Genomic DNA, 24,501 nt, shown 5'->3' on the forward strand with positions numbered 1-24,501 from the left:
TTTCAGCTCCAAGAACTCTATCTCCTTCCTTCCCCGAACATCTTCAGGAAAATACTTCTTCAAAAACTCTCTCTTGAATATAGCCCAAGTAATAGCTACACCGTCAGCGTCTAGTTCAGTTCTCGGAGCGACCCACCTGTCATCCTCTTCTTCAGACAACATGTGAGTACCATACCTCACTTTCAGGTTCTCATCATAATAAATAACTCTCAAAATTCTTTTGATCTCCTTCAGCCACTAGAGAGCACCTTCAGGATCACGAGTGCCCTTGAATAATGGAGGATTGTTCCTCTGAAATTCCCCCAGCTGTCTGTTAGCACCAATTCCAGCTCCATTGGCATTTCCTCCCAGCACACCAGCAATCATGCCTAGAGCCTTAGTGATAGCATTGTCGTTTCTTCCACCTCTTTCAGCCATTGTTCTTCTAATCACAAAACAATTCCATTAGCACCAAAAGTATCGACAGTAATAACTCGCACTAGTCGCTTACAAGGGAATAATTAACACTAAGACTCTGGTCACAACGACCGACTATGCTCTGATACCACTATTGTAACACCCTTCTAAATTCCGCGGAAATTAATAAAATAATCAGAGTAAAACATAAAAATAAGTGTGCCACAATTAAATAAAACAAATAAACCAATTGTAGTCTTATGTCATGCTTTAATAGGAACGTTCACCAAACAACATTATCATGTGTATTACAACGGAATAACAAAACATATTTGTAATACGGTGAACTGACTTTTAAAGAAAATGTCGCGGTAAACAAAAGTCGCCACCGACTTTTATTTTATCCAATTGGAAAGGCAAAAAGAACAGGAAAGACCTTTGAAAGATTTTGAGTTCGGGGGGTAGGTTATACAAAGGGAAGGTGTAAGCACCCTTTGTATCCATGGTTATCCATGGGCTCTTAATGTCTTAGCTCACTTTGTTTGAATTGTTTGAAAGAGTGTCGTGTGTGAATAGTAAAAAGATTTGAATAAGGACTTTAGCTTGTAAATAGCGTAGCCTTTTGGAAATTGTTTTGAAAAGGAGGTGTGAAAAGTAATTTGAAAGTTTGAATGTATGAGCAAGAATTTAAGAACACCTACCCTAAGGTTGTCTTTCTTGTTCTTTAAGTCTTTCGGGCGAAAGGGTCTATCCATACCATGAGAGGGCAGGAAGTCTTTCAATTGGATGTGCGGGTCATCGAAGGGTCATCGAGAATAATCGTTCGCCACAAGACTGTCCCTACCATGTAGAGATAGGTAGTCTTTAGGGAAGGATAGAATAGTCATTAATCTTTTTAGGCATCATGCGAGGATACCTTAGCAATAGGACAATCATCTTATTTTTCCGAGGCAGCATCGAGGGACTAGATGATTTTTATTCTTTAAGGCAACCTTGCTTGAGGTATCCTCGGAATCGAGGGACCTGACTATTATTCACAATTAAGGCAGCAACAATAAGGCAACAAGGCAACAATAATGAGGCAACAAGGCAATCAGAGGGATTACCCCAAAGGTGTGTGTGTGGCACAATCAGGTGGTTAATTCAGATATTTTATCTTATAGTTAGTGATGCTAATTTAGTTCAAGGTTTGCACTCCCTAAGATTACTAACCACGCAGTTTAAAATTGCAGAAATTAAAGGCAGAAAAATATAAAGTCCTACGCTATTACAATAAACACCTGCGGGGTAGGGGAAATAAAAGGCAGAAAATAAGAGGGAACAATAATTAATCAAAACATCTTTGAATGCCTTGATCTTCCTCGAACCCTCGATCAATTCTGAAAATTAAAAGGAAAATAATAAGGGTTAGTGTATTACAGATTCAATGACTATTGAGGCAAACCCTATTAAAAGGCAAAATAAAAATAAAAAAAAATGATATTTAAACAAAAGAAATTAGAAACTTAGCTTTTTGATCTGGTGTGGCGCGTGGTTGAAGGATCTTGGTTAACCCTGAAAATTGGGCACAAAAAAGAGAAATGTTAGTGCATTAAAGATCTCAACAATTATAATGTAACATATCAAAAATTAAAATTGTAATAATTTAGGCAAACAAATAAACCGGCAAAACCCCGAATGGGGAGCAAGTCAACCAGGGTTAATAAAATAAACAGGTAAAAATCTAGACCAGAGTTAGTGGGCAACACCTACTAGTAAACCTAAGGCTATTAGGGTTTATAAATGAATCGAGGTTAACAAACCTAAAAATTAATTATTGGTTTTCAACCTAATTAATCAATTGATTAAAAGTATATACAAAAATAATAATTTTTATTGTTTAAAAACAATTATTGATACAATTGTAGAAAAATCGAGTTTACGAAAAAAAGTAAATAATTATCAAAAACACTATTATTTAGTAAATAAATTTTTCTAGAGGAAATAGAGAGTAATTAATAAAAAAAGAAAAGAAAACAAATAAAAATATATATATAATTAAAAAAAAAAGAGAGACTTAGCTCTACTTAGGTGTGGAGGGCTTCTGAGGTCCATGGTGTGCTTGCAATTTCTGGGCGTTGGATCTTTGATGACTTTGATCTGGATGGCTGAGTATTGGGGGGTGTGATCAGTGGTTTTTACACGTGTATTTACCGTTTATTTTAGTTATCTTTGATTAATATTATTAAGAGTTTTATAGCATTCTTCTTCATTTTATGCTTTGGTTGTGTATTTTACTGTTTGCAGACTCAAAGGAATAAATTGAGACAAATCAATGCGAAAAAGTACAAAAAGGGGAGTTTCGAAGGAAGTGAAAAATCAAGCTACATGAGGTCTGACACGACCACCTGTGTCACCTGAAACTGGCCGTGTTAGGATGAAGCGCGGCCAAGAAAATGCAAAAGAGATGAAAGTCACGGGGCTGACACGGCTCGTGTTAGCAAGTGTGAGATCTGGAAATTTTCAGCATGTTTCTCATCGTGACAGGCGTGTAGTATTTTGATCATAACTAGAGCTTCGTAACTCGGAATGACGCGGTTCCAGTGGCAAAATTTCGACAACAAAAAGGGATACAACTTTGCTGAAGAACTCAAAGCCAAATTCTGAAGTAAAGGGCTGTCACGGCCCGTGTTACCCAACACGGGCACCCGTGTAAGCAGTGCTGGGAGTGATTTCGAAAATTTAAGTTCAGAGGGCCAACACGGCCACCCGTGTTGCCTGACCCGGGCAGCGTTGGCTAAAACGCTGATTTTGCTGATTTTTGTGATTTTTTATTAAGTGTTGACCCAAAGGGGCATTTTGGGTACTTCCAACCAACTTAAGTTAGTCTGCACTATTTAGAAGAGTTTTTACGAAGGAAAAAGAGGACTTTTTGGCCGGAGAAGAATACACGATTGAAGATTGGAGAAGACGGGGGTTTGGGAGAGAAGAAGGTTTTCATGAACGGAAGCGATTGAATATCAACTTTCATCTCAATTCTCGTAATGTCTCTATTTTATATTTTGTTTTCTTTGAACGATATGAGTAGCTAAACCCCCCAATGCTAGGGGGTGTCCCTGATTGGATCATGTAATGACTTTGAATTCCCAATTTCCTCAATTGCATGTTTTATTATTCAATTTGATTGTACAATGTTTTTATGTTTTCTTTGTCGGACCAACAAGATTGATTTACGTTTAACGATTTGCTGGACAGCGGTTGTTAAGGTTTTTGTATGATTATGTCATACCCCAATTTTTGACCTAAGATACCACCTCATATCATTTGCATATGCATCATTTGCATCTCTAACAAATTGCATAGCTTGTGTTTGCTACTTGTGCTCAGCAGGGTTTAATCAAGAAATTATTCATCAGTACAAGTAACAACCAATTAGGGTTTTGTTCTCCCTTCATCTCAAAGGAACTATCTTCATCAACAATCAACATTTGGTCCTAAAAAATCCATTTCAACAAGCTCAAAGGCTCTGAATCGATCAGATTAGGGTTTTGACTGAAGATAGCATACTCCTAATTTTTACTCAGGATTTGACCTAATGACCTGGGACATGACCTCAAGACCCCAAGTACATCATTTTGACCTAATCCATTGGCTCAAGACATCTCCTACACCAGGATTGATCAACAGTGAAATTTCAAATCATCAGATTAGGGTTTTGAACTATCAGGGACTGAAATCAGGGATCACATTTGGGAAACCCTAAAAAGCTCCAGGAGATCACTCAAAGGTTTCAATCATCTTCAAATAATCCCTATGACAATATTCAATGGAAATTACATCTCAATTCAAGATCCACAGTCATCAATCTCATCAGGTCGACAATTAGGGTTTTTGACCTAATTCACCTGAACCACTGACTTTTTAATCAGAACATGGTGCCAAAACTTAAACAATGGCTCAAGGTCCTCTAATAATTCAATGTGATCCACTCATACCATTCATTTGGTGAGGATAGCCTGGTTCATTTGAAATCTCCAGAAACGCGATTCGTCTGAAAAAGTCAACTGTACAAGATCACCATTGACTTTTGGGGAATTTTGGTCAACCATGACTTTTGAAGTTTTGAATCATCAATATATGATATATGAAGTCATTTAATCAAGAAAAATCAAGAAAATCAATCAAGAATCAAAAAGTCAAAAGTTTGACTTTCATACTTAGAAAAATTTCTAAGTGTTTTTCAATGATTTTTTCCAAACTTTGGAAGGGAATAACTCAAAATTTCACCTACAAACTGAAAAAAACTTCCAACATGAAAGTTGTAGATTTTGATCCAATAAACAACTTTGTCACATAAAATGATTTTCCAAAAGATCAACCATTTAAGAGATATGGAGCTTCAAAGTTGGTATCTTTTGAAAATTTCACTTAAAATCTCACTTTCTTCAAAGTTCATGGATCCTTTTCACCCATTTCCTTAAAGGTCTTGAAGAAACTTTCAACTAGGGCTTTGAAGTGTGTAACATGAGCTTTCCAAAATGTCCAAGAGCATGAAAAAATGTGGAGCATAGCTATGGCTTTGAATTAGGCATTTAGTGATCATTTTCACTTGAAATTTCAAGTCATTTTGCCAAAGTTTTGAACCATATGGTCTATGATCCAAGTAATGATGCATAGATGCAATAATTGGAAGATATTTTCTGATTTGAGACAGATGGGAAAGAGATAAGAAGCATAGCCAATTTTAACCATGGTTTAGGTTTTAACCATCTTGCATTTAATGTGAAAGATTCCATTTTATCTCCAAATGCCAAATCACCATTCTTTGATCAACTTGCAAAGCTCTGCATTCAGAATCCTTGGCCTATAAATAGAGGTTCAAATCACTCTTCAAATCACACCAAAACCTCATAATCATAGGTTTTCTCTCTTCTTTCTTAAGTTGCAAGTTTCATGAGTTTCAAAGAGGAAGAATTCCAATTTCCATCTCTTGCAATTTCTGAGCAAAGTGTTGCTTCTAACACTTCCTAAACATCATATGGAAGTTGTTTGATTCACTCACATACCCCAAAACACCTCAAATCTCAGAATCACTCTTCAACCTCCATATGAACATAAAATGAGTCTTATCATGCCAAAATCCATTCAAGCTCAATTCTGTCCAAACTAACACTTCCAACACCTCATATATGTCACATATGAACTATCCAAACACTCACATATAGCCTAAAACATCAGAATCATCAAGCTCGATCCTTACTCCAAGCAACTGCAGATCGGCTCCCATGGCTTTGCTCAGATGAATTCAGTTCACTCCAAGCATCCAGACATGTTCCATAATCATCATTGAAGCTATCCAGATCATTACAAAGCATCTGTAACACCCCTAGCTCGAAATTCAATCTCCAGTTTGGCAGTTTTTGAAGGTAAGTGCTATGAACTTCAAACTCATACATACACGCATCATAAATAAAATATTGCTTTGCCATCTTGTTTCTACATATGCATGGATCAATAACCCTCAATCAATTGCTAATTATCTTGCACATACACGATTTCATGATCAATCTCAGAATTAGGGTTCTTCGTGTTTATCAGAAAATCAATGGCCTTAGAGTGAAAATAAATGAAATTAAATGGCACCATTGTGTTCCTTGTCAAAAATCGAGCAAGATAGGCTATTCACTTGATCCAAACAACTCAGTTTTAAGAATTTTCAAAATCAAATGGGGATGGTGTTCTTGGCGCCATTTTCTGTTGAGAAATTTCAAATGTTAGTTTTAAATATAATTGAATGAAAGCGTGTATATTACAAGCTGCGCGCGCAGCTCAGTTGGCAAGTGTTTTGGTTGGTGAGAGAGAGGGCGTGAGTTCAAACCCTGGCAGGACCAAACCCTATTTTTTTTATCACTTATTTTCTTCACTTTTCTTTACAACTTCATCAATTAATTGAACCAATCAAAATTCATCATTTCCACTTCATTTTTTGCACACTCTTTGTTTAATATATATATTTTATGAACATCCAAAAAAATCATAAAAAAATATTTATTTAATACATTTTTAAATAGGTTTAAAATGACATGTTTTTAAGTGTTTTTAAATACTTTTAAAATTGTTTTTCATTTGATTTTTTCAAAATTAACTACTTGTAAATATTTTGAGATCAAAACCCTAATCATTTAGGTATTAATTAAGTATAATCTTTGCTTTCATCTTAATTAAATTGATTTCTTTCAAAAATTTCAAACCATTAAAAAAAACAAACGATCAAAGTTTTTCAAAACAAATAAACCTTTTCTTTTTGATTTTTCTTTTCAAAAACTATTGATTAAATCTTTTTGGATTGATCAATTGATTTTCAAAACAAATGGGCCTCTCGAATATTAGAGAGTATAAGTCACATTCCTTTTTCTTTGTACAGTTTTTCTTTAAACAGAAAACTTCTTTCAAACTGTTTTCAAACGACGAAATCTTGCGTCTGTTAACAAAACAATCAACCATGTTTTAGAAATAAAACATGGGCCTCTCAAATATTAGAGAGTATAAGTCCCATTCCTTTTTCTTTGTACAGTTTTTCTTTAAACAGAAAACTTCTTTCAAAACAAAACTTTCAAACTGTTTTCAAAACGACAAAACCTCGCTTTTAACAAAACAATCAACCATGTTTTATAAAATAAAACATGGGCCTCCACATAGGTATAAGTCCCATTCCCTTACATGAAATTAGGTATTTCATTGTACATACACCTTTTTGTACATACCTCGATCAATTTGATTTTTAACCTCGAATAACAAATCAAAAATGAAGGTTTTCTTTAAATCTTCCCAAAAATACCATGGGCCTCCATGTAGGTATAAGTCCCGAGCCCTTTTGTAAATACTTTGTTTACATAACTTCTGAATAAACTCAATGGGCCTCTCCCCGAGTATAAGTCCCGAGCCCCCGTGCATACAAACGGATCATGCTTACAGGTATATTTCCTTCATAAACTCCATTGTATACACACACCTTGTCATATATAACTGTTCATACTTGTTCATACTTGTTCATATTTGTTCATGTACTTGTTCATATTTGTTCGTACTTGTTCATATTTGTGATCGTGTTATATATACTTATTCAACTTAGTACAACACTAGGTTCCCCATAGCCTCCTATTGGGCTTCGTGCAAAGAATCTCCCTTAGTTTAGGTTAGGACATAGAGTATGGTTTCCCGGTGAAATCGCTCTAAGAGCTCAAACCAACTATACCATGCCTCCTCTTGGGCTTCGTACAAACGACTTGTCCCTCCCATAGCCTCCTCTTGGGCTTATAATGCAAGGACCCTCGATTATCCCTCCCATAGCCTCCTCTTGGGCTTACAATGCAAGGACCCTCGGATAGCCTCCTCTTGGGCTTCGTACAAGGACCCATGGGCTTCTTATAAGCATCCCCAATATCCAAAACAAATACCCTAGGAGATTAGACATTTATCATCTCTATGATAGGAGTATCTCTTCTATATCATCACAAACAATCAATCAATCAAACTTTTTTTTGCCACAAGGCTGGCTAATCAATCAAACCGTTTTGCCACCAGGCTGGCTGATTAATCAAAGTTTTTGTCACAAGGCTGACTTCATTGAAACTTTTGCCACAAGGCTGGCTGATTAATCAAAAACCATTTGTCACAAGGCTGACTTCATTGAAAGTTTTTTCCACAAGGCTGGCTAAACAAAAAAACATCTTTATCATTCTAAGCGCCATAAGTGGCACAGCCCAGGGCTTATAATGAAAAGATTTCAAACAAAAATCAAACAGATGTATGTGATGATATAGATTAGATACATCGAACATTTAGATGACATTTGTCTCTTATCCTTTGCTTCCACTGGCATAAGTGGGAACTACGATTGCTCTGACTTTCTCAACATCCCTTTGAGAATACGTAGGCACAAGTTCGTATCCTTGGCGAGCAAAACTTCTCCCTCAAACCACTCAAACCTTAGCACCCGTAGACCTCGAGCTACAGATGCTCTGATTCCCTCTAAGGGATATGTATGCAGAGGATCGCGATGATCTTTGCGAGCATAATCAAACAAACACCTTAGTTTCCCACCTATTTCACAACAGAACCTCCTCAATAGCATAGAATGAAAAACATAGCAAAGAAACCTATAGAGTACTATAGATACGTTGGGTGCTAATACCTTCCCTTCGTATAACCAACCCTCTTACCCGGAATCTCTCCCCCACTTTTTAGGTTATTGCAACTTTTTTCCTTTTCCTACTTTGGAAACAATAAAAAGTTTGGTCGAAACAAAAGAAAAATCATTTTTTGAGCACTCGAGCCCAAAGAAGGCATCAGGTGTCTCATCCCGAAAAAGATACGATTTTTCCCCGCGACAGAAAAATGGCGACTTCACTGGGGACTAAAAAAACTTTTATTGTTTCCAAAGAAAGGGTTAATTCTATTTGTTTTGTTTTTTCATTCTTGTTACATGTGTGGTTCTTTGGTTCTGTTACTTGTGTGATTCTGTTACAAGTGATACATTATGGACAAATCCTAACCCGGATTAAGTACACATAAGAATTAGGTGGAGGGTATAGTCATGTACGGCATACAAGGAGTCAGTCCTTAAAAAGCTGGCATGAGAATCCTTCCGCTCAGTGGAGGTTCCTTGTTGGTAGTATATGTTTAGCAAGTTTAGTTGTGAAGACATTACTGCTTTCATTGAACTGTAGAAGCTGAGTTGGCTGTAGAACCCATAACCCATCCTGGCCTTATTAGGTTGTGGTGCAGAAACTATTCAGGTGAAGACTTGGATTAGTTGTCATGCGGAGAACCACACTCAGACGAGTTTTTCTTGAGAATATTGCTAGCTCACAAGTTCAGTTGTGCAAGCCGGTAATATCCGAAAGAAAAATGTAGACTCTGACGTATCAGTAGAACATGTTGTGCAGGTGATAAACCCTAGTATTATCCCATGTTTGGTTCTCTGACCTAATGCTCGTGACGCTGGACCTTTGAACCTATGTGTACCATGTTTGTATTACCATGTTTGTATTACCATGTTTGTATTACCATGTTTGCAATACCATGTTTGCGTTACCATGTTTGCATTACCATGTTTGAATATGTGGCATCCATGCATCCATGCATTCATACATTCATTAAAAAACCCATCTTTTTCCATAAAAACATGATTTTTCCAAAAATTTAGAGAATTTTCTTTGCAAACATTATAGGATTAAGTTATGGAAGGGGTAAAAAGGCATACCAAAAAGTACGGTTTCAAAGCGCCTGATGTTGAAAAACTGAGAGAGTTAGCATCTTCTGTACAAGATCCTTCCGATTTTAGGAAAAGTTATGGAAAGCTTTTGCCTATCTTGAACACTCATGTTGATGAAGGACTTCTCAAAACTCTGGTTCAGTTCTATGATCCCGTCTACCGGTGTTTCACCTTTCCAGACTATCAGTTGGTACCAACCTTGAAAGAATATGCCAATCTTTTGGGTATTCCTGTGTCTGACAAAATACCTTTCAATGGTTTGGAAGCCATTCATAAATCACCAGTCATTGCAGCAAGTATCCACTTGAAGAAATCTGAAGTAGAGAGCAATTGGACTACCAAAGGAAACCTTCCGGGTTTGACTTTGCAGTTTTTAATAAAGAAAGCCTTTGATTTCATCGAAACTGGTAGCATGATAGCTTCTGAAGCTGTATTAGCCTTGCTCATCTATGGGTTGGTTCTGTTTCCCAACATCAACGACTTTGTTGATATCAACGCCATAAAGATCTTTCTGATTGGAAATCCTGTTCCGACTTTGCTTGGTGACATGTATTTCTCTATCCATCATAGGAATCGCCAAGGAGGTGGAATCATTGTATGTTGTGCACCTCTTTTGTACAAATGGATTGTTTCACACTTACCTAAGTCTCCTACTTTCACGGAAAACCGAGAAGATTTGCGTTGGTCTCAAAGACTTATGTCCCTTACTAATAATGATATTCATTGGTATACCTTGGCTCGCTGCGGTACAGAAACCATTGATAGTTGTGGAGAGTTCGCCAACGTACCCCTCATTGGTACACAAGGAGGAATTAACTACAATCCAGTCCTAGCCCGACGACAACTCGGGTATGCAAATTCAGTTAAACCCATTGGTCTCGCTGTGGAAAACTACTTCTACCAAGAAGGGGAGGATCCTCAAGGGTTGAAAACAAGAATGATAAGAGCTTGGTACGACATCCGAAGAAAAGAAAAAGGTGGGATAAGAAGCTGCATTGCTACGGACGCCTACACCTATTGGGTAAAGAAAAGAGCAAGGGAGCTTCAAATGCCTTATGATTATGAAAAACCCATGTTCCCTGTGGTATCTCAACTACCCAATATTCCCATTGACACTATAGAAGAATACCAAGATACTTTGGCCAAGATGAGGTTAGAAAAAGACGCTTGGGAAGAAAATTTTCGTAAAACTGATGTGGAAAATAGAAAGTTGAAGAAAAGAGTGAAAGATCACGAAGAAACTCTCTATTATCAAGATGGATGGCTCATGAGCAAAGATGAGAAAATCCGTCGGAAAGACGCCGCAATCAGGAGGTACATCAAAGAAAGCAAGAAAAAGCTTGAAGGTTCAACAAGCAACGCTCCGATGCCTGACAATTGGAAGAATGTTGTTGACAAACTGAGGACCAAAAAGGCCGAGTTGAAAGCTTATTATGGGAAAGAAATCACGAAGCTCAAGCTGCATAACGCATTTGGTTCTTCGTCCGATGAGGATGTTTAGGATTTGTTTAACTTTTTATTTATCATTTGCTTCTGTAAGGAGCTATGCTCCAATGTTGTAACATTTCCCATTATTGCAATAAAATAATTATAAAAAAAAAAGAGAATAGTTTGTGTTCAAATGTTTGCAAGAAAATAATCTTTAAAATATTTGGAAAAATCATAAACTTCTTTTTGCATACATCATTCTGCATATCGAGTCTGTTGTATAGAGTCTCATCTTTTGGATCTTTCTCCAATAGATCTTCAAGCTGTCGCGTCTCAAAGTTTCTCGACCGCGCTCGCAATCAGATCACAGATACAATACTCGTTCAAGCAGAAGAAGAGTAATGGAACACTCTGAACAAGAGAATATTGAGCTCCGTGGTACAGTGATCACCCTTCAGGAAAAATTGGAAAGTCTCACTACTCTGGTTGACTCCCTAATGGCCGCACAGAATCAGCAGCCGCCACCCAACTGTCAAGCAACAGTAACATCTGAAGTCACTACTCCAGTTTCTACAGTTGTATTCAGCATTCCATCTTTCTCTATGCCAGAAGGTTGGGGCACGCCTTTCAGCTTTGGTGCAGGTTTCCGCCATAATTTCTCTGGGGTTCAAACAACCACAACTGAAGCGCCTGCTACGCAAGGTTCGGCGTTTATTCCACATTCAGGGGTAACTTTTTCCCAAATCACTATGGCACTCTCTCAACCCACTATGACAGTTGCGACTCCTACGGTTCACACAGTTCCTTATGGTGGCAATGAGATTTATCATGATCAAGATGATTGCACAAATCAGCGTAATCTTATGGAAGATCTCCAAGAACAGTTCAACAAGATTCAACTGGAAGTCAAAACTATTCGGGGGAAAGATTTGTTTGGAAAGAATGCCCAGGAGCTATGTTTGGTTCCCAGTGTACAAATACCAGCTAAATTCAAGGTCCCTGAATTTGAGAAGTACAAAGGAAGTTCTTGTCCACAAAGCCATCTCATGATGTATGCCAGAAAGATGTCTACTTATGCAGATAATCATCAGTTGCTCATCCATTACTTTCAAGACAGTTTGACTGGTGCCGCACTGAAGTGGTACACAGGTTTGGATAGCACCAATATTCGAACATTCAATGACCTAGGTGAGGCCTTTGTCTGACAATACAAATACAACTCGGATATGGCTCCAGACAGAGATCAACTCCGATCCATGGCTCAAAAAGATCATGAATCTTTCAAAGAATATGCCCAACGATGGAGAAAAACTGCTGCTCAGATTAATCCACCGTTAAAAGAGAAAGAGATGACAAAGATCTTCTTGAATACTCTTGGCCCGTTTTATTATGAACGCATGATTGCTAGTGCTCCAAGTGATTTCACCGAAATGGTAAACATGGGAATGCGTCTAGAAGAAGGAGTCCGAACCGGACGTCTAACTAAAGAAGGTGGATCTTCAAGCGGAACCAAAAAGTTCGGAGGTGGTTTCCCAAAGAAGAAAGAACAAAGTGTTGACATGGTATCCCAAGGGAGGCCAAGAGGAAATGTCAATTGTCAACAACAGATTGCTGCTATTGCGCCAGTCGTTAACACAGCACCAAATCCGGGATTTACCCCGCAATTTCAACAACAGCAGCCTCGACAACAGGCTCAACAGTTTAACAAAAATCAAAATCGTGTGCAAAGAGCTCCACAATTTGATCCATTTCCAATGACCTACACAGAGTTGTACCCTGCTTTGATTGAAAGAGGTCTTGTTCAAACTAAAGTACCACCACCAGTACCTGAGAAACTCCCGTGGTGGTACAAAGCTGAGGTCTCATGCCCTTATCATCAAGGAGCACCTGGCCATGATCTTGAGCATTGCATAGCTTTGAAATATGAAGTTCAGAGGTTGGTTAGATCTAATCTCCTCTCTTTCAGAAATTTGAATCCAAATGTGCAAGCAAATCCGCTGCCCAATCATGGAGGGCAGGTTGTAAACATGGTGTATGGATGTCCTGGTCCATATCGAGTCTATAATATCAACTTCTCAAGAGCAGATTTGGTACAAATGCACGCCACTCTCTGTCAAGGGCAGAATTTTTGCCAGCATCACTACGGTTCCTGTAGCATATGTTGTGTAGATCCTCATGGATGTTCGATTGTGAGAAGAGATCTTCAAGTCTTGCTAGATAATGGTACTATTCAGATCTACAGAAATAGGAATGAAGATGAAGTTAACATGATAGGATGTTATCTGCATGAGCTTTTAGTATCAGATATCAACTCGGAAATGCCTAAAGTTAACATCATCGTTCCTCATTTCAACATGCCCGAGCGCATAGAAGTTACTTACAACAAGCCAAGGGTTCCTGTTGCTCCTTTGATCATTTGTCTACCTGGACCTGTTCCTTATGACTCTGACAAGGCAGTTCCCTACAACTACAATGCAACAATGATAAAGAATGGACAAGAAGTTCCTTTACCTACTCTTTCATCTGTCGTGAATATCGCCGATGTGAGTCGAGTAACCAGAAGTGGACGTGTGTATACTCCACTACCTCCAAAGCAGCCTGTTGCTCCTGCAACCGAACAAAATCCTGTCAATACACCAGTGGGGAATCCTGAGGAAACTCCTGTCAGTAATACAAACACTGATGTTGGCCAATCCAGTGGAACCAATGTCAATCCTGATTTTGATGAAATTTTGAAGCTTATCAAAAGAAGTGAATACAAGATTGTGGATCAGCTTATGCAGACTCCTTCAAAGATCTCGATACTTTCATTGCTTTTAAACTCTGAAGCCCACAGGGAAGCCCTGATGAGAGTATTAGATCAAGCTTTTGTAGATCATGATGTGACTGTTGACCACTTTGATGGGATAATAGCCAACATAACAGCTTGCAAAAATTTAAGCTTTTGTGATGAAGAACTCCCCGAGGAGGGTAGAAATCACAATCTTGCTTTGCACATTTCTATGAACTGTCAGTCAGACTCTTTGTCCAATGTGCTGGTAGACACCGGATCTTCCTTGAATGTGATGCCGAAGACGACTCTTGCTCGCTTGTCTTACCAAGGAATGCCTATGAAGTTCAGTGGTGTAGTTGTCAAAGCATTTGAAAGATCGCGAAAATCTGTTATCGGCGAAGTCAACCTTCCCATGACAATTGGTCCACATACATTTCAAATCACCTTCCAGGTCATGGACATTCAAGCTGCTTATAGCTGTCTGTTAGGACAACCATGTATCCATGAAGCAGGGGCAGTAACTTCTACGCTCCATCAAAAGTTAAAATTTGTAACAAATGGAAAATTGGTAACAATAAGTGGGGAACAAGCCTTGATGGTGAGCCATTTATCCAATTTCTCTTTCATAAGTGCTGATAATGTGGAAGGAACGCAGTTCCAAGGTCTCTCTTTAGAAGACGAATCTTCCAAGAAAAAAGCATCGATCTCTTCTTACAAAGAGGCAGTGAAAGTAGTAAAAGATGGAACTACCACTGGCTGTGGGCAAGTTGTGATCCCGACCAAGAATGAAACTAGAGCAGGTCTCGGATGTTCACCAACATTCTCAAACTGCACCAAGAAGGATGAAACCCTTCGTCCGATCAAAGAAACATTCATTAGTGGAGGATTCCTTAACCCGATTCCTCAAGAGGTTAATGTCCTTATCGAAGAATGCATCGAAGAAGGTCTCTCCGATACTGAAGAAGAATGGAAATGTTATCTCAATGACTCGGGATACATATCTCAGGAAGAACCATATGCACCGTTTTACCCTCCTTCAGAGAGATTCAAAGGCAAAGAAACTGAGCCTGTTCCTGCAGAGGTCTGGGACACCTTGGGACAACCAAGTGGCAAATATGATTATATGGTGAAATATACTGCACCTGAAAGTTCGAAGATTGCGATTGAAGATATCCAACCAACTGGATGGGGAGATTCCTTTGAATATAATAGTCAACCAGAAGAGGCCTACAAATACTCTTAATTTTCTCAGCAGCCTGAAATTACTGAAGATTTCGGCTTCAATGCATCTACCAAGATTTATAGTCCTGAAGATGGTTATTATCACGTAAATGCCATTTTTGAAGATGAAGGGGAAGATGGCCCCGCAGTTGACTCGGAAAGTGTCTCTGACAATGAGTCTCTTCATCCTGAGGATTGGGAATTACATCCTGAAAATTCTGAAGATTGTGATTCATCTTATGCTCCTCAAGAAGTAGAAGAAGACCATTTCAACTCAACAAAGAACAAGGATGACAAACCAGGACCTTCAAATCCTGCTCGACCAGCGGTAAATGTCAATACTGAAGATAATTCTGAGGAGAACTTTCCTGAATACATAATACACAGAGGAGTTCGTTGCTACTGGAAAGGTGTCGACGTTCCGAATGTTGTTCGCCGCTCAAAGTAATCACCTCGCTGTTATTTTGACCTCCTGCCTGGCCCAAAGCAGAGAGATGTTTTATAGGGCTTTGCTTTTAAATGTTCCGCCCAAATAACTTTGTGTATAGGGCTTTGTTTTAAAAGTTTCCCTCTTTGTCCTGCCCAAGACAAATGAGTTTGTGTTTAGGGCTTTGTTTCAAAAATGAATCATAAATAAAGTGTCATTTTGAATTCCCTACATTATATGTTTTATTTTTGCTTTTTTTCTGGAAATGGTAATCCTAAAAAACCAAAAAAAAACTTTTTCAATGATCTGCATACACTATTGCATTCACAGTTTTTTCTGAAATAAGCATAAATCATATGTGCAGATTAACTATTAATAAACCCATTGAATGCAATAACCCTATGCCCTCTCCCAACTTTGAGTTTCCTGTGTTCGAAGCCGAAGAGGAGGAAGAAGAGAAGATCCCGGACGAGATCTCTCGATTACTTAAGCACGAGGAAAGAGCCATTCTGCCTCACAAAGAGCCTATAGAAAAGATCAACTTGGGTTCTGAAGAAGACAAAAAAGAAGTGACCATTGGATCGCTGCTTGATGCTGATATCAAGAGTAAGTTGACAAACCTTCTCAAAGAATATGTTGACGTGTTTGCCTGGTCCTACCAAGACATGCCTGGGTTGGATACCAATATTGTTCAGCATTACTTGCCATTGAAGCCAGAATGTCCGCCGGATAAGCAGAAATTGCGAAGGAATCACCCTGATATGGCTAACAAGATCAAAGTGGAAGTTCAAAAACAGCTCGACACAGGTTTTCTAGTCACCTCAGAGTACCCTCAATGGTTGGCCAACATTGTGCCAGTTCCGAAGAAAGATGGAAAAGTCAGAATGTGTGTTGACTACCGTGACTTGAACAAGGCCAGTCCAAAAGATGACTTTCCATTACCACATATCGACATGCTGGTTGATAACACCGCTAAGTTCAACGTCTTTTCCTTCATGGACGGGTTCTCCGGTTATAATCAGATCAAGATGGCTCCTGAAGACATGGAGAAGAGATCTTTCATCACCCCATGGGGTACATTTTGCTATAAAGTGATGCCGTTTGGATTAAAGAATGCAGGCGCAACTTACCAAAGGGCAATGACTACTCTCTTTCATGACATGATGCATAAAGAAATTGAAGTTTCTGTGGACGACATGATAGCCAAGTCCAACACAGAAGAAGAACATATTGAATACCTTTTGAAGTTGTTTCAACGACTAAGGAAATATCAGCTTCGCTGGAATCCTAACAAATGTACTTTTGGGGTTAGATCTGGAAAGCTCTTGGGTTTCATTGTCAGCCAAAGAGGTATTGAAGTAGATCCCGACAAAGTCAGAGCTATTCAAGAGATGCCTGCACCAAAAACTGAAAAGCAAGTAAGAGGATTTCTCGGACGATTGAACTATATCTCCAGATTCATCTCTCAAATGACTGCTACTTGTGGGCCAATTTTCAAGCTTCTCCGTAAAGATCAAGGGGTTGTATGGATTGAAGATTGCCATAAAGCGTTCGACAGTATCAAAGAGTACCTGTTAGAACCACCGATATTGATTCCTCCAGTTGAAGGAAGACCATTAATCATGTACCTTACCGTGTTGGAAGAATCCATGGGTTGTATGCTTGGACAGCAAGATGAAACCGGTAAGAAGGAGCATGCCATCTATTACCTGAGTAAGAAATTCACAGATTGTGAGTCTCGTTACTCCATGCTCGAAAAAACATGTTGTGCTTTGGCTTGGGCTTCAAAACGTCTCCGCCAATACATGATCAACAATACTACTTGGTTAATCTCCAAAATGGATCCGATCAAGTACGTCTTTGAAAAGCCTGCCTTAACAGGAAGGATTGCCCGATGGCAAATGCTGTTATCTGAGTATGACATTGAGTACCGTGCTCAAAAAGAGGTCAAAGGAAGCATTCTCGCCGATCACTTGGCGCATCAACCAATTAATGAATATCAATCTCTCAAGTTTGACTTTCCTGACGAAGATGTCATGTACTTGAATATGAAAGATTGTGACGAACCATTACCTGAAGAAGGTCCTGATCCTGGATCAAGATGGGGCCTAATTTTTGATGGAGCAGTAAGTAAACGCTTTTGGCAATGAAATTGGGGCAATCATCATCACTCCCAAGGGTACTCATATCCTGTTCTCTGCCAGATTGATATTTGATTGTACCAACAACACCGTAGAATATGAAGCTTGTATCATGGGTCTCGAAGAAGCCATTAACTTAAGGATCAAGATCCTCGACATATATGGAGATTCAGCCCTCGTGATCAACCAAATCAAAGACAAGTGGGAAACTTACCACCCTGGCTTGATTCCTTACAGAGATTATGCAAGACGTCTGTTGACTTTCTTCAACAAGGTTGAATTGCATCATATACCTCGAGATCAGAATCGAATGGCAGACGCCTTGGCTACTCTATCTTCCATGTTCAAAGTCAATCATTGGAATGATATGCCTAAAGTCAGAATTATGCGCCTTGAAAGGCCCGCCTATGTGTTTGCAACTGAAGCAGTCATCGATGATAAACCGTGGTTTCACGACATCAAACGCTTCCTTCAAACTCAAGAGTACCCACTTGGGGCATCAAAAAAAGATAAGAAAACTCTAAGGAGGCTTTCTGGCAGTTTCTTCCTGAACGGAGATGTTCTATACAAAAGAAACTTCGACATGGTTTTGCTCAGATGCGTGGACAGACACGAAGCAGACATGTTAATGCATGAAGTGCATGAAGGGTCCTTTGGAACTCATTCAAATGGGCATGCAATGTCCAAGAAGATACTAAGAGCAGGATACTATTGGTTGACAATGGAATCTGATTGTTGTAAACACGTGAAGAGATGTCACAAGTGCCAGATCTACGCAGATAAGATCCATGTGCCACCGACTCTACTCAACATTCTCTCATCTCCATGGCCTTTTTCCATGTGGGGTATCGACATGATTGGGATGATCGAACCAAAAGCTTCAAACGGTCATCGTTTCATCTTAGTGGCAATTGATTACTTCACCAAATGGGTCGAAGCAGCATCTTACGCTAATGTTACAAGACAAGTGGTTGTGAGGTTTATCAAGAATAACATCATTTGCCGATATGGTGTTCCCAGCAAGATCATTACTGACAATGGTTCGAACTTGAACAACAAAATGATGAAAGAATTATGTGAGGAATTCAAGATTGAGCATCATAACTCTTCTCCTTATAGACCAAAAATGAACGGGGCTGTTGAAGCTGCTAACAAGAACATTAAGAAGATCGTCCAGAAAATGGTCGTCACTTACAAAGACTGGCACGAAATGCTGCCATTTGCTTTACATGGGTACCGTACTTCAGTGCGTACTTCAACAGGGGCAACCCCTTTTTCTCTAGTATACGGCATGGAAGCTGTGCTCCCCGTAGAGGTTGAAATACCATCAATGAGAGTCCTCATGGAGACTAAGTTATCAGAGGCTGAATGGTGTCAAAGCAGATATGATCAGTTGAACTTAATCGAAGAAAAACGTATGACTGCTCTATGCCATGGACAGTTATATCAAGCAAGGATGAAACAAGCCTTCAACAAAAAGGTTCGACCTCGTGAAATTCAAGAAGGCGACCTCGTGCTTAAAAAGATCTTGTCTTTTCAACCAGATTCTAGGGGCAAATGGTCTCCTAATTACGAAGGCCCGTATGTTGTCAAAAGAACATTTTCTGGCGGCGCCATGACTCTTGCAACCATGGATGGTGATGAACTCCCACATCCTGTGAATGCTGATGCAGTCAAGAAATACTTTGTCTAAAAAAGAAAAGAAAAAACAACTCGGTAAGTTGAAAACCCGTAAAGGACGACTTAGGCAAAAATGAGCGTCTCGGTGGATTGAAAACCCGAAAGGGCGGTCTAGGCAAAAATTAGAGACAATAAACAGAAAAAAATTCATCCTGGTAGATTGAAAACCTGAAAGGGCAATCTAGGCAAAAATTAAGGATTTATGACAAAGTAACTGCATCAGTCTGTACTTCGTCACCTAAATCGTCTTTTCCATCGAAGGATCTTCAATCAAATCATCGCCAATCTGAAGCGACAAGCACAGTTGGAACTCAAAGTTGTTAGGGAGAATAGTGGTTATTGCTTCCAATGTAGCCTTTTCCGCATATTTACCGTTTCCAACTTTTGTAAATACTCTATGGAATCACGCCTTTAGCTGGTTACCATCCTATTAAATAAACTTGAGTCGTGTGCCCATTTGTTTGCAATCTCTAATTTCTTTTAGTTTGCAAAATGACGCTTTAATTGTGTTATTCACTTTTGAAAAAAAGAGAAAAAAGTTTTAAATGAATTTACGTTTCTTTTTCAAAATAAAAGCGAAACTTTCCTTTGAGTGGTGAACAACCGAAGGAACATCAACAGCTATCTCCATAGGATGAATCAAAGATTATGATAGGAAAAGCTCTTCTATCCCCAGTGAAGAAGGTCTTTTATCCCCAGTGACGAAGATTTTCTATCTCTAGTGAAGAAGTTCTTCCAGTATACACTTCTTTGTCCGTCAATTTCGTCAGCATGCATGCTACATTCATGACATCAATCATTTATACATATTTGCATCATTTATGCATTCTTGCATTTTTCAATGTTTGCTTTGAAATCATTTGTTCAGGATATATCTATCCCAAAAAAAAAAAAGAAAGAAGAAAGAAAAAAAAAAGAAAAAAGAAACAGGTATGGGCATGTCATCTCTCCAGTAGGTTGTCACCCATAAGCAAAAAGAACATTTTCTTTCTCCAGTTCCCCACTGAGATCATTCCTCGTGGAAGAAGGTTGCTTCAGTCTTCTCCTCTCAAAACGAAGGAGAAAATCCCGTTGAGTTCATCCCTCATTGGGTACAAAGTCTTGTTTGACTGTTTCTTTCCAATTCATCCATGGATAGAACCCTGTCTTTACCAGAGATTCAAATTCCGATTCCCCAAATAGAGTCGTGAAAAACAGACAATAAGCAATAGCCTCATCATCCGAGCAGCTTATGTCTCTTTCAAAAGACTTTTCCTCTCTAGGAAATCAATCATGAAGACCATGTGACAATCAGGGCCTTATTACTGTTCACAAGGCTGAATAACCGGTAATTTCCCTAACAAAGTCTCCAGGATCATTTTATCACTTGGCTGATAATTGATCATGTCTTCAAAACCACTATCACGAGGCTGGTAGTTGGTAACCTTTTATTCTGGTTATATTATTTAACATGTCTATCACCATGCTGATAGTCGGTAATACTAACCGAACCTTTGAAACTCTTTTTACCATGTCAAGTCTATCACCATGTTGATAGTCGGTAATAGAGTTTCATACCTTTCACCTTCGCATTATTAAACAAGTCTATCCCTGTGCTGATAGTCGATAATGTCGATAGGTAAGCTTTTCTTACAAAGCTATCATTCCCCGGTGAAGCATACACTTGCTTTCCCGAAAAGAAAAAACGGATTCTCTTCCTAAAACGGATTGAGACATCCTTCCCGATCTTTTGTCCCAATGGAGTCAGTTCTTGATATCCCCTCGGTAAAGATATCCTTGCATCATTCGCAATTTAGGTATCTTAGGTCCAAAATTCGCGTCTTCTGATATTTAAGTCTCTTCCACCCTATCAAGATGAAGATTTTCAATCTTCATGTCTCATGTTGAAGAAACTTAAATAGGGGCATCTGTCATACCCCAATTTTTGACCTAAGATACCACCTCATATCATTTGCATATGCATCATTTGCATCTCTAACAAATTGCATAGCTTGTGTTTGCTACTTGTGCTCAGCAGGGTTTAATCAAGAAATTATTCATCAGTACAAGTAACAACCAATTAGGGTTTTGTTCTCCCTTCATCTCAAAGGAACTATCTTCATCAACAATCAACATTTGGTCCTCAAAAATCCATTTCAACAAGCTCAAAGGCTCTGAATCGATCAGATTAGGGTTTTGACTGAAGATAGCATACTCCTAATTTTTACTCAGGATTTGACCTAATGACCTGGGACATGACCTCAAGACCCCAAGTACATCATTTTGACCTAATCCATTGGCTCAGGACATCTCCTACACCAGGATTGATCAACAGTGAAATTTCAAATCATCAGATTAGGGTTTTGAACTATTAGGGACTGAAATCAGGGATCACATTTGGGAAACCCTAAAAACCTCCAGGAGATCACTCAAAGGTTTCAATCATCTTCAAATAATCCCTATGACAATATCCAATGGAAATTACATCTCAATTCAAGATCCACAGTCATCAATCTCATCAGGTCGACAATTAGGGTTTTTGACCTAATTCACCTGAACCACTGACTTTTTAATCAGAACATGGTGCCACAACTTAAACAATGGCTCAAGGTCCTCTAATTATTCAATGTGATCCACTCATACCATTCATTTGGTGAGGATAGCCTGGTTCATTTGAAATCTCCAGAAACGCGATTCGTCTGAAAAAGTCAACTGTATAAGATCACCATTGACTTTTGGGGAATTTTGGTCAACCATGACTTTTGAAGTTTTGAATCATCAATATATGATATATGAAGTCATTTGATCAAGAAAAATCAAGAAAATCAATCAAGAATCAAAAAGTCAAAAGTTTGACTTTCATACTTAGAAAAATTTCTAAGTGTTTTTCAATGATTTTTTCCAAACTTTGGAAGGGAATAACTCAAAATTTCACCTACAAATTGAAAAAAACTTCCAACATGAAAGTTGTAGGTTTTGATCCAATAAACAAATTTGTCACATAAAATGATTTTCCAAAAGACCAACCATTTAAGAGATATGGAGCTTCAAAGTTGGTATCTTTTGAAAATTTCACTTAAAATCTCACTTTCTTCAAAGTTCATGGATCCTTTTCACCCATTTCCTTAAAGGTCTTGAAGAAACTTTCAACTAAGGCTTTGAAGTGTGTAACATGATCTTTCCAAAATGTCCAAGAGCATGAAAAAATGTGGAGCATAGCTATGGCTTTGAATTATGCATTTAGTGATCATTTTCACTTGAAATTTCAAGTCATTTTGCCAAAGTTTTGAACCATATGGTCTATGATCCAAGTAATGATGCATAGATGCAATAATTGGAAGATATTTTCTGATTTGAGACAGATGGGAAAGAGATAAGAAGCATAGCCAATTTTAACCATGGTTTAGGTTTTAACCATCTTGCATTTAATGTGAAAGATTCCATTTTATCTCCAAATGCCAAATCACCATTCTTTGATCAACTTGCAAAGCTCTGCATTCAGAATCCTTGGCCTATAAATAGAGGTTAAAATCACTCTTCAAATCACACCAAAACCTCATAATCATAGGTTTTCTCTCTTCTTTCTTAAGTTGCAAGTTTCATGAGTTTCAAAGAGGAAGAATTGCAATTTCCATCTCTTGCAATTTCTGAGCAAAGTGTTGCTTCTAACACTTCCTAAACATCATATGGAAGTTGTTTGATTCACTCACATACCCCAAAACACCTCAAATCTCAGAATCACTCTTCAACCTCCATATGAACATAAAATGAGTCTTATCATGCCAAAATCCATTCAAGCTCAATTCTGTCCAAACTAACACTTCCAACACCTCATATATGTCACATATGAACTCTCCAAACACTCACATATAGCCTAAAACATCAGAATCATCAAGCTCGATCCTTACTCCAAGCAACTGCAGATCGGCTCCCATGGCTTTGCTCAGATGAACTCAGTTCACTCCAAGCATCCAGACATGTTCCATAATCATCATTGAAGCTATCCAGATCATTACAAAGCATCTGTAACACCCCTAGCTCGAAATTCAATCTCCAGTTTGGCCGTTTTTGAAGGTAAGTGCTATGAACTTCAAACTCATACATACACGCATCATAAATAAAATATTGCTTTTCCATCTTGTTTCTGCATATGCATGGATCATTAACCCTCAATCAATTGCTAATTATCTTGCACATACACGATTTCATGATCAATCTCAGAATTAGGGTTCTTCGTGTTTATCAGAAAATCAATGGCCTTAGAGTGAAAATAAATGAAATTAAATGGCACCATTGTGTTCCTTGTCAAAAATCGAGCAAGATAGGCTATTCACTTGATCCAAACAACTCAGTTTTAAGAATTTTCAAAATCAAATGGGGATGGTGTTCTTGGCGCCATTTTCTGTTCAGAAATTTCAAATGTTAGTTTTAAATATAATTGAATGAAAGCGTGTATATTACAAGCTGCGCGCGCAGCTCAGTTGGCAAGTGTTTTGGTTGGTGAGAGAGAGGGCGTGAGTTCAAACCCTGGCAGGACCAAACCCTATTTTTTTTGTCACTTATTTTCTTCACTTTTCTTTACAACTTCATCAATTAATTGAACCAATCAAAATTCATCATTTCCACTTCATTTTTTGCACACTCTTTGTTTAATATATATATTTTATGAACATCCAAAAAAATCACAAAAAAATATTTATTTAATACATTTTTAAATAGGTTTAAAATGACATGTTTTTAAGTGTTTTTAAATACTTTAAAAATTGTTTTTCATTTGATTTTTTCAAAATTAACTACTTGTAAATATTTTGAGATCAAAATCCTAATCCTTTAGGTATTAATTAAGTATAATCTTTGCTTTCATCTTAATTAAATTGATTTCTTTCAAAAATTTCAAACTGTTAAAAAAAACAAACGATCAAAGTTTTTCAAAACAAATAAACCTTTTCTTTTTGATTTTTCTTTTCAAAAACTATTGATTAAATCTTTTTGGATTGATCAATTGATTTTCAAAACAAATGGGCCTCTCGAATATTAGAGAGTATAAGTCTCATTCCTTTTTCTTTATACAGTTTTTCTTTAAACAGAAAACTTCTTTCAAACTGTTTTCAAACGACGAAATCTTGCGTCTGTTAACAAAACAATCAACCATGTTGTAGAAATAAAACATGGGCCTCTCGATTATTAGAGAGTATAAGTC

This window comes from Vicia villosa, linkage group LG4 (assembly GCF_029867415.1).
Source record: "Vicia villosa cultivar HV-30 ecotype Madison, WI linkage group LG4, Vvil1.0, whole genome shotgun sequence".
Taxonomy (NCBI): Eukaryota; Viridiplantae; Streptophyta; class Magnoliopsida; order Fabales; family Fabaceae; genus Vicia; species Vicia villosa.